The sequence below is a fragment of the Genypterus blacodes genome, unplaced genomic scaffold (assembly GCF_046128005.1).
Source record: "Genypterus blacodes isolate CSIRO-AG114 ecotype Tasmania unplaced genomic scaffold, CSIRO-AGI_Gbla_v1 ptg000104l_1, whole genome shotgun sequence".
In the NCBI taxonomy this organism is placed as follows: Eukaryota; Metazoa; Chordata; class Actinopteri; order Ophidiiformes; family Ophidiidae; genus Genypterus; species Genypterus blacodes.
Window position 1 is genome coordinate 957,501 of NW_027466908.1, and position 9,549 is coordinate 967,049.

Below are 9,549 nucleotides of genomic sequence, written 5' to 3' on the forward strand. Positions count from 1 at the left end.
AAGCTCCCACGAGTTAATCATAGAGTGAGGCCTTGGCTGGCTCGCACATGTAGGTGTTGCCAGCTTACATACCCAGTCTTTAGCATTTGCCATCCACCACACAGACATTACTGAGGGTGAAAGATTTACTGTGTACATAAAATATCCAATACAGTTAGAAACATTTCAACCTACAGAGTTGACTTAACATAACAATCTGTATTCTCCATTTATGGTGTTTGCTTTGACATTGAAGCCATTGGTATGAACACGAGGAGTCTAAAATACAGCCAGGTGGAATTTGACCTCTGTATCACACCGTATAGCAGAAAACAAGCCTGCAGTATCACACAGGCAGTCCAGCGGCCCCGCTGTATTTGCTGAGCTAATTACAGATTAGATTGTAATTACCAACATGTGGAATGCATTCCCTATTGTGCAGCATTTGGCATGCAGTATTTCAGGCCATCCAAAACATAATAGAAGGAGTGGCCCCCTTATATTTTTGAGTAAATAATTGCATGTGATCACCATTACTTCAACTACTACTTCTTATGCTATATCTTTAATGCTTCACATCAGTTGGTTCTGTGATCTAATCTGACACGTGGAACAGACAGCGTTAATGTTCAATGTGACTGCTGGGTTGCTATTGGTGACGGCTGACGAATCCACATTGTCAAAATGTCACATCAGTGACCCACTGGAACCTCTGTGCTGATTCCTGTATACCTGCATTCAGTTTGTACTCATTTAAAAGATCAGAATAAATATTTGGCAGATGCTCTCAGATCTACAGAACGGCGAGTAATGAGACAGGAGACTGTCAGATTGGACTGCTTAGATGTGCTACAGCCATCTGCTGCTGCGTCTTTGTCAGGGTTGCCATAGAGACGTGAGCAAACAAAGAAAAAGTATTTGTGTCATTTAGGAATCCCACCGCCCCTGCTTGGATCTAAAGCTACTGACAGATGAGAACTGAGAGCTGCTGGAGAGAACGCTCGCCGAACTCTGCAATATAGCACAGAATAAGAAACATTTCATCAGTGTGTCTAGTGTGAATGTATGAACATATGTGTGCTGCATGAGAAGACAAGTGTGCCACCTGCTAGTGATGTGTGCACCATTACCAGACATGTATACTACAAGACTGAAGCACTACAGTAGATATCAAGATGTATACTTATAAACCTTGATAGGTTATTCAGCTCTTTGAGGAGGGAGCCATAAATTAGGCTTTAGAATGTATAACATTGTAAAGACAATTCATCTTCACAGCCAAATATCTCATTCAATGTAGGTTTCACAGGTACACACAACAGAAGTACCCAGCCAGCCCAAAGCTCTGTTAGAAGGCCAGGAAAAGCTCTCTAAAAACCCTTAACATGTCAGAGAAAGCATGAGAAACCTTGAGACAGAAGATTCAAAGAGATTCCCTCTCTTCAAACAGACAGGTGTCTAAGAGGAGAACAAGCTGAGACAGAAGAGATGTTACAACACAAATACAACATGAGTCCTGATCTAGCCAGAGGACCTCAAGCCTGCATGTGGTCAAAATGATTCACAATGAGAAAGAGACACAGAGAGAAAGAGATAATATGACAAATATGACACAGAAATATTAGTGGATCTCTAATATTAGAATAGTAAGGAGACGCTTGTGCACATAACGTGCTGTGTGAGGCTCCACGCTCCCCGTGCTTGATGAGGAGACAGCAGACACGCTGCAGATGGCTGAACATATTCCCATTCTCTGTGGCCATTCTCACACAACAGGCTCTGCTAATGATGGCAGACTCCCTACTGGGAACACTAATTGCATACACAAGCAGGTTTGTTGCAAAACACAGAAAATGAGTGAGATTATAAACCGCCGCATTAGGTTGAATATAATGTCCACATTAAAGCACTTACAGGCTGGAGTGTACAGTACGTTTGCACAGGTAGGCAGCTTGTTTTGCAAAATTGCAGATGTGTGTCATATGGTGTCGTAACATTCATCACTGAGCAAGATGAAGAGGATAATGATGAGGAGATCATGTGGGGAGAATAATAAAGCTGACTGTATAAAGCAACCTTTGCTCAATTTTACAGTCAAACATCAACCGCATGAATCTGAAAAACCCTTGTGATCAGTCGTTTCTGGATGCTGTTAAAGGTTAGCTGATATATTTTGTGAATATTATTTGGTATAATAAAACATTGAGTGATTATCTGGGGGCCCTGGTAGTCCCTTATTTTGCTTACTATAGCTGAAGTCTATTTCTGTTTATAGTTACTGAGTCAGTCAATGTCCCAATATTTCATAATAAAGGATTATTGATGTTGCCTCACTGTATGAAAGAGCGGAGTGAACACATTGCTCAAAAATGGGAACTTCCATTGTGACAAGTTTCAAGAGGATGTGACAGCTTCAAATCTTCTGAGGAACAGGAAGTACAACTCCAGCTTTACCTCTAAATCATTACCATATCATCTACACTCTGAATAGTCACGAAGGCCACAGAGCGCTTAAACAAACACATTATAGAGCACCTGCCAACAAGACAACATACCTACACAACACACACGTACCACATCACCTATGGGGACGTTATTTACCATTTGATGAGCTGCATAATGTCACACACACAAACACACACACACAGACAAGCAGAATTATCCTCAAATAACGTACACCACTTGATCTAAAAATAACCAACCACACACACTCTGACTTCTCACTCATTGTTATTAACAATCGGTCTGAAGGGCCATCTGGCTCTCTCTGAAGCATTATTCAGCATATCTCACAGACAGCTGTGTGTGTGTGTGTGTGTGTGTGTGTGTGTGTGTGTGTGTGTGTGTGTGTGTTGGTGTGTGTGTGTGTTTGTATATGAGTGTGTATGAGGTTGACAACAGGCTCCAGAGAGAGTGACATTTAGATTAATTGGCTCCCTGTTCTCCAGCACTGCACAGTCGACCTATTAATAATTACACAAAGTGTGAATGGCAGCGTGCACCGCAGGTTTAATGTGAAAATGCTTCATTAATTTACATTTTATTACACAGCTCGGTGTAATGCACCGTTCTGATTGGTCAGTTATTTCTTTATTAAAGGTCGCTGAACTGTATCACAGCTGGGTCACCTGAGTAAAGAGAGGGTTTGCTGCTGATTCACATCGCTGAGCTACTTAGTATCGCAACAATAAGAGCTTCAAGCATCGCTAGCTAGCTACAAAAGAGCATTGCTGCTACAAACTAGCATTGCCTTCTTGTTGTTAGTCAGCAAGAAAACCTGACAGTTTTTGAAACTGAAAATCTGTCAGTTTTTGAAACTGAAAAGTCAGAAAATGTAAACTTCAACATGCAGAAGTTCCTCCCATTCGCTATGTTGCTATGAACAATGAAAGAAAATGTGTTGACGTTACTCTGCAATTAACTCTTTACAGCTTGCTATGTAGCTAGCTAGTAGGTTTGCTTCTGCTGCCATTGTTTACATAGCAAAGCTGTTGCTAGTCGAGTGCAGAGTAAAGCAAAAGCTTGTAATTAGTAACAATTCCATTTAAACTTAATGTACAGTGTGAAATGACTTCTTTCTATGTGGCTAACGTATTATTACCAGCAGGTCCTGGGGGTCCAGATGGCTCTGTAAGGGAGTTTAAGTCCCTGTTCATATACTTTATTATCTCTTACTTTCGCCATTTAAAATGACGCCTGTAAGGGGATTCGTGGAGAAATAAACTAAGATAATTACATGTTGCTGATAACTGCTTTCTTTGACCAGCCGTCCTGACGTATCAAAGCATTTTGTACTTTCACAGAAGAAGTTCAGGTAATTACAGTGTTTAACCCACATATAATTAACTTCAGATTCATCGTGGCTACTGCTGACTAACAATAGTGTAATGTCTTCAAACTGTAGCCTCTCTGCTATATTTGTCTTTACTGTTATCACAACATATCCATGTGATGCGGCGGCATGCCACGTGTCACACAGGAAGATTGCAGCATAATGTCACTTCCTGTCACACAGGAAAGCACTGCGTCTCATTTCCCCAATCACAATAGTTTTGTATGTGAGTAATAGTCATCTGTTCCACAAATCTGATGAAGTTGCAAGGAGAGACGTCATGACTTAAGAGGCAAAATGTGAATCGTTTAACAAACACTTCACTCTTTGACATGACAGAACTGCAATAATCAGTTTATGTGAACATTTATTAATTAATAACTCTCACTATCACTGCATTTGACCAAATATCTATACTTGATACATATTTTTCAGCTTTATGTTTTATTCTTTAGACATGAACTGGATATAAAAATCTATTTGGTTGTGAATCTTTGAACATTTTTCTGAAACTGTAACCTTTCTTATTGAAGGCTGGGTTACATGAGCAGTTTGTTTACACTCTTCTCTTCACGCTTCATTTGAAAAAGCAGCACTTTTAATGAGCAGCCTTCATTAATTACACCTCGTAGCCGGAGTCTCTCCTGCTGCACCGGGTCGTACGGGCTCACATCCCTCCCACTGCACTACTTCTCTCAAATGCAAACACAGGCCTCGGGCTGCCTGTAATTATTAGCACATTGTCCAAGGCTGAAAGAAATGCAGTGTGTGACAGAATCTGAAGCGCTTACAACTACCCGGAAGCTGAGTGTCACTCGGCATGGTGCTTTTGAAAAGGCTGTTTAAAGAGTTTAACAGAGAGGCCTCGTGACAGCCAAGACAGCCAGCTCAGGCCCGTCCGGTCAGAACCTAAAGCCGTTTGTGTTTGTCTCTGCTGGACGCGACTGTTGGACAGGAAATGCGGGCAAAAGAAACACCAAACAATAATTCAACCCAGAGGCGAAGCAGCATGAGAATCTGTGGATTTGGAGGGGATACAAAGACAAATCAGGTGATCGGTATAATGAACAGGTGTGATTTTAAAGTTTCCATCCATGAATATTTGCACTTACTTACACGTAGATTCTCACTGATATCTCATTGTTCACATTTGTTACTCTTACTTGCTTAAATCAAGCAGCACGTATTCAATCGTTGGATGAGAAAGATGAAGAGCAGAAGATGAGCAGGTAGTGGCGTATATGAAGGAAGGAATGGTGGATTTTTTTTTGTGGTTGTGTTGCCCGTGGCAACTAGAGAATCCACTATATTAGGTGGGTAATCTCCACAACTCCTCAGCGGATAGAGATATTACAGACTGAAGGTGGAAATAAATTGAAAATGAAACTGGCAGTATAGTGAAGAAGAACAAAGCATAACGCTGAGATATGAATATTTGTGTTGCATCTAAGTACCAAATATCTACCTCAAAAAAGTCAGTGCCAACAGGAATGAAAGGAAATCCTCTTGGTACGATCAGCTGCCATCAACGAAGCATAAATTATGAAACTGTGAAAATTCCATCCATTCCTTCATTTCCCTTCACTTATCCAGGTTGCCTAGTCAGCGTATTAATGGAAGCAGCTCAGATGTTCCGCTACTTTCTCCAAAAGCTTTGTAACACTGCGTCCTTTAGATGCCTGAGCCTCAGCCGGCTCTCCTCAACGGGAAGCAGCAGAGGTTCCACTCTGAGCTCGCTGCTGTGAGAGCAATAAGATCAGTAAGGAGATGTTCAATGAGCGATGTAACGGCTTCTTCACGATGACCCTTAGACACCAACATCTATTAGGTACAGAAACAGTAATGATAGAGACCTAAAGGCTTTCGAAGACACTTTCTTGTTTATTCCTGACACATTGTAAATGTAATTAAAGTACAAATGCCAACACTTGCTCTGTGACACACAAACATTTGCCTTCAAACATGTACAGTAGTTAACATCCAGCCAAGTCTCCTTGTAGGTGGTCCTGGTAATGCTGTATCTAAATGTCAGAACCTTCTGAATGTACTTACTTTACATTCCACACATGTCTGACGTACATATTTACACCAGGAAATTAAACTGACATTCAAACACTAACACAGCGAGGAAACAAGCTTCAGGGGGAAACTTTTCCTCCTTGGCTTCGGCCTCCCGACTGTTCACCTAAAGGGAGCATGCCGGCTGCAAAGTGCCCGGCTCCATGGAAACAATCATGGGAAGATACAGAGGAGAGCGAGAACGCAACAATGAAAAGAGTGTCCTGTCAACACTGTGTCTCTGACAACACCGTGTCTCTGACAACGTGCATCTAGCTCAGAGCAACGGCATGAACAGGGTGAGAGATTCTGCATGACTGCTGGTTTCACACGCAGGCTCTGGTGGACATTTCACACACACCAGAGTCACTAAAACCTGGCAGCATGGAGCTCACACACATCATTAATAGCCCGTTTCGTACTGAACAATTACACTACAGGTCTTAATATATGCAATGCTGACTGATGGAAATATGTGGACGGTGTGGAAGTGGTATTTTTCCCTCCAGGCTTAAGTGGAATTAACACAAATACAACAATTTGGTCTAATTACTATTATAGGGGGTCCTTCTGTTGCCTCGGTGTCTTGGGCCTGAGCTGATTGTAATCTGTGACAGTATGTTATAAGAGCAAAGACCAATTTTGGTAAGAGCTCTGATGAACAATAGGTCCTCAGATGTCAAATAAACCTCAAATATGAATGATGTGAGCAGCATTCTTTGTGTTCTGGGTCTGCTGATGAAGAACGTAAGAGAGATTACAATCATAAAGGAACGCCTGAGTAAACAAACTACAGTGGAATTGACAATAAACTTCATTTAAAAGGTATTGTTCGAATCCGCCCCCTTCAAAGGAGCACAATAGAGCGGTCCGCCCCCACCCTACAACACACAATGGAAGAGCTCAGGGCCAAAACTGAAAGCAATAGAAAATAAAGCCGTCTGCTCAGGCATTTTTGCAAATCAAACTCAGTTGTGGTTCAGGGGAGAGAAACACGGAGGTGACTCAGGACTGTGACTCCAACCGAGCACAGCCTCACCCCATCATCAGCCACATGTTGAGTCTCTATTCCCCATTAAGTGCCACTGTGATTGTTTATATGTGATCCCTTTCTGCATCAGGGGACTCCTATTAGAGATCACATGGGTCATCATCGTTTTAAGTGTTAAAGAAACTATTTCTGCATCTCAGCCAAAACTGAATGAGTTCTATTCCCAGGGTAAATCGGTTCTGTTTGATTTACTCTGCTACCAAACAAACAGAACATGGATACAGTAAGCCCATAACCTCCTTGGTGGTGGTGTGATGAGGCTGTAAGCTACACTCATCCTATAGGGTTAAGTGTACAAAGTGACCTCTGACCCGCCGTGCTTTAACAGAGGGCCACAGGTGAGCCTGACAGCATTTGACACCAGCTAATGTGTGCTGTGCATCTGCTGCTGAGTGCAGTGACAGCTGTACAAAAGCCCTCTGACATGTGCAGAACATCGCAGGCCGCCTCCAGCTGCTCTCTCTGCAGAGCTCCACTCTTTGATTACTCCAGAGAAAAAGAGAAAGAACACTTTTTTTAGATTTCGTTGAGGAATTTTCACATCCACAATAGAGGCCATGGGTGGAAAATCTTAAGTAAACAGGATTATGTGTGATACTATTGAGCCACAGCCCTCAACTGTGCAACTGTGGAGGACAAATAAAGAGGATTATTGCAAACACACCGTCTCAACCAGCCTGTTAGAAAGTAAAACAGTCAACGTCCGATAAAACAAAGTTGGTCTGCAAGCTCAGAGAAGATGTCTGTCTCACTTTTACTGTTTCTAACACCTGGAGCTACACCCTAAATGACATTCTTTTTTGCCTAATTGTAAACTTATGTCAACCAAAATATTCAGCCCTGACATTTGGTACAGGGGCTTAATATGCCGACCCAGTCTGTGCCTTATGATCAGTGGGGTTATGAAAGGGTTAACAGACATTGTTGTCCTTCCTGCTCTACAGCGTCACATGCATGGTGGTGCTTTCCGCACAGCGACAGGTCAAACTTTAACTCTGCAGCCACAGAGCAAACACCACATGAGCAAACAGGCAGGCAGATACAAGGCAGCATTCCTGCACGGGAATTCCAGGCCTGTGACTCTCCTCAACAACTGTAAGGAAAAAGACACAATATTCCCAATTACGACAGCCTGTCAGGAAATTAGTGTAAATTCCAGCTTTCATGGTGAGAGCCAGGAAGTAAAGCTGTCCAGCGCTGCATTGGAGTCCGGTCTTTAAACGCTGAATGCCAAAGTCTTAAGCAGAACCTGACACTTGTGTGGGTGTGATGCTTCGCCGGGTGAGCCACTCCGAAACCAGCCGCTTCTACTATGTGAGAGGCATTTCCTGACACTTCACACGGTGATGTCACTGCTCTGTACCCACAATGCACTCCCGTCTCTCTCACAGCTGCAAAACGGAAAAAATAGCTGCAGCTTAAGACGCGGAGCTGCGACAGATCTCAGCTCGGGGGACTCAACCTGAGACCGGGATCACAAGCAGACGAGTCTTTTAATAACGCCGGTCTGATTTCAGGTCTGCAGCCTGAGGCCAGATACGCAATGGAGGGGCAGAGAGCCAAGCTGGCAGCCTGTCACCCTCAACTCTGAGTCACACAAGCATGAAGTCAGACGCTGCTCTCATCCTGGGCCAAACCAGTTCTCACTTACCTGAGCTCACTCCCTGTATAAACACACGCTCAGCAGAGAGGAAGAGTTTCATAAAGAGGCGCGGGGCTCGTCTTCCATTGTGAATCAGGGGATACCACAATTTAACCTAGATTTGTAAGAGATGACTCCTCTGAGATAATGTTTAACCCTTACACGCTGTTTGGGACAACTTTGACCCATTTTCATATTTGAGAGCCGTAAATAACTTCCTTTCATCCTGAAATGCGACGAATGCTACAACAGCCACCAAAACTGTACAGAAATGACACGGAAATAGGTGGAAACGTTATATTTTAGTGGTTGTAACTTCGAGAAAAGAAAATGTACAAAAGTTTGAGGAACTGAGAAAGCAGTGCCACATCCGTTTCATACGATACTGAAACCAATCGCGTGAACATAACAGTATGCCCCTGGTTCACCTACAAAAAGAAAGTTAGTTACCAGGCCCAATACTAGTTTACTTCACTACTTTTTCTCAGGAGCTAGTATCGTAGCTAACTACAGTAAGGTAGCTCTCGTTTGAGCTGCGTCAAGCCAACTTCCTACAAACTGTGATGCTTATTTTGTTTTGGTCGGCTCGCTTTGACTCCTCGAGTCCAAACCCTCAATCGGACCTCGTGCGGAATCTTAGAAATGTAGAAAGGGGGCAGCTTATAAATCACTTCCTTTGTTTGAAAATGTCAAAAAGGCTTTTATTTTGTGAGAGTGGAGAACTGTGACAGAGTGAAAAGGTTGAGACCTCCGGCGCACCTGACAATCAGGACGTGGAAACTGGAGCTCTCATCATTTATTCACAGGCAGTGAGTCACAGAGAGGAAACAAGCAGAGGCTCAACTTCACATTGAGATCTAACCACCCAGCCACTCTCTCAACCAATCCAACGCCCTGAACTCTCACTTCCTCTTCTGCGAGCTCAACACGTATAGACTTTGTTGCCATTGTGACGGTTAGTGAAGAGGCCTCACTTCCACACACTCA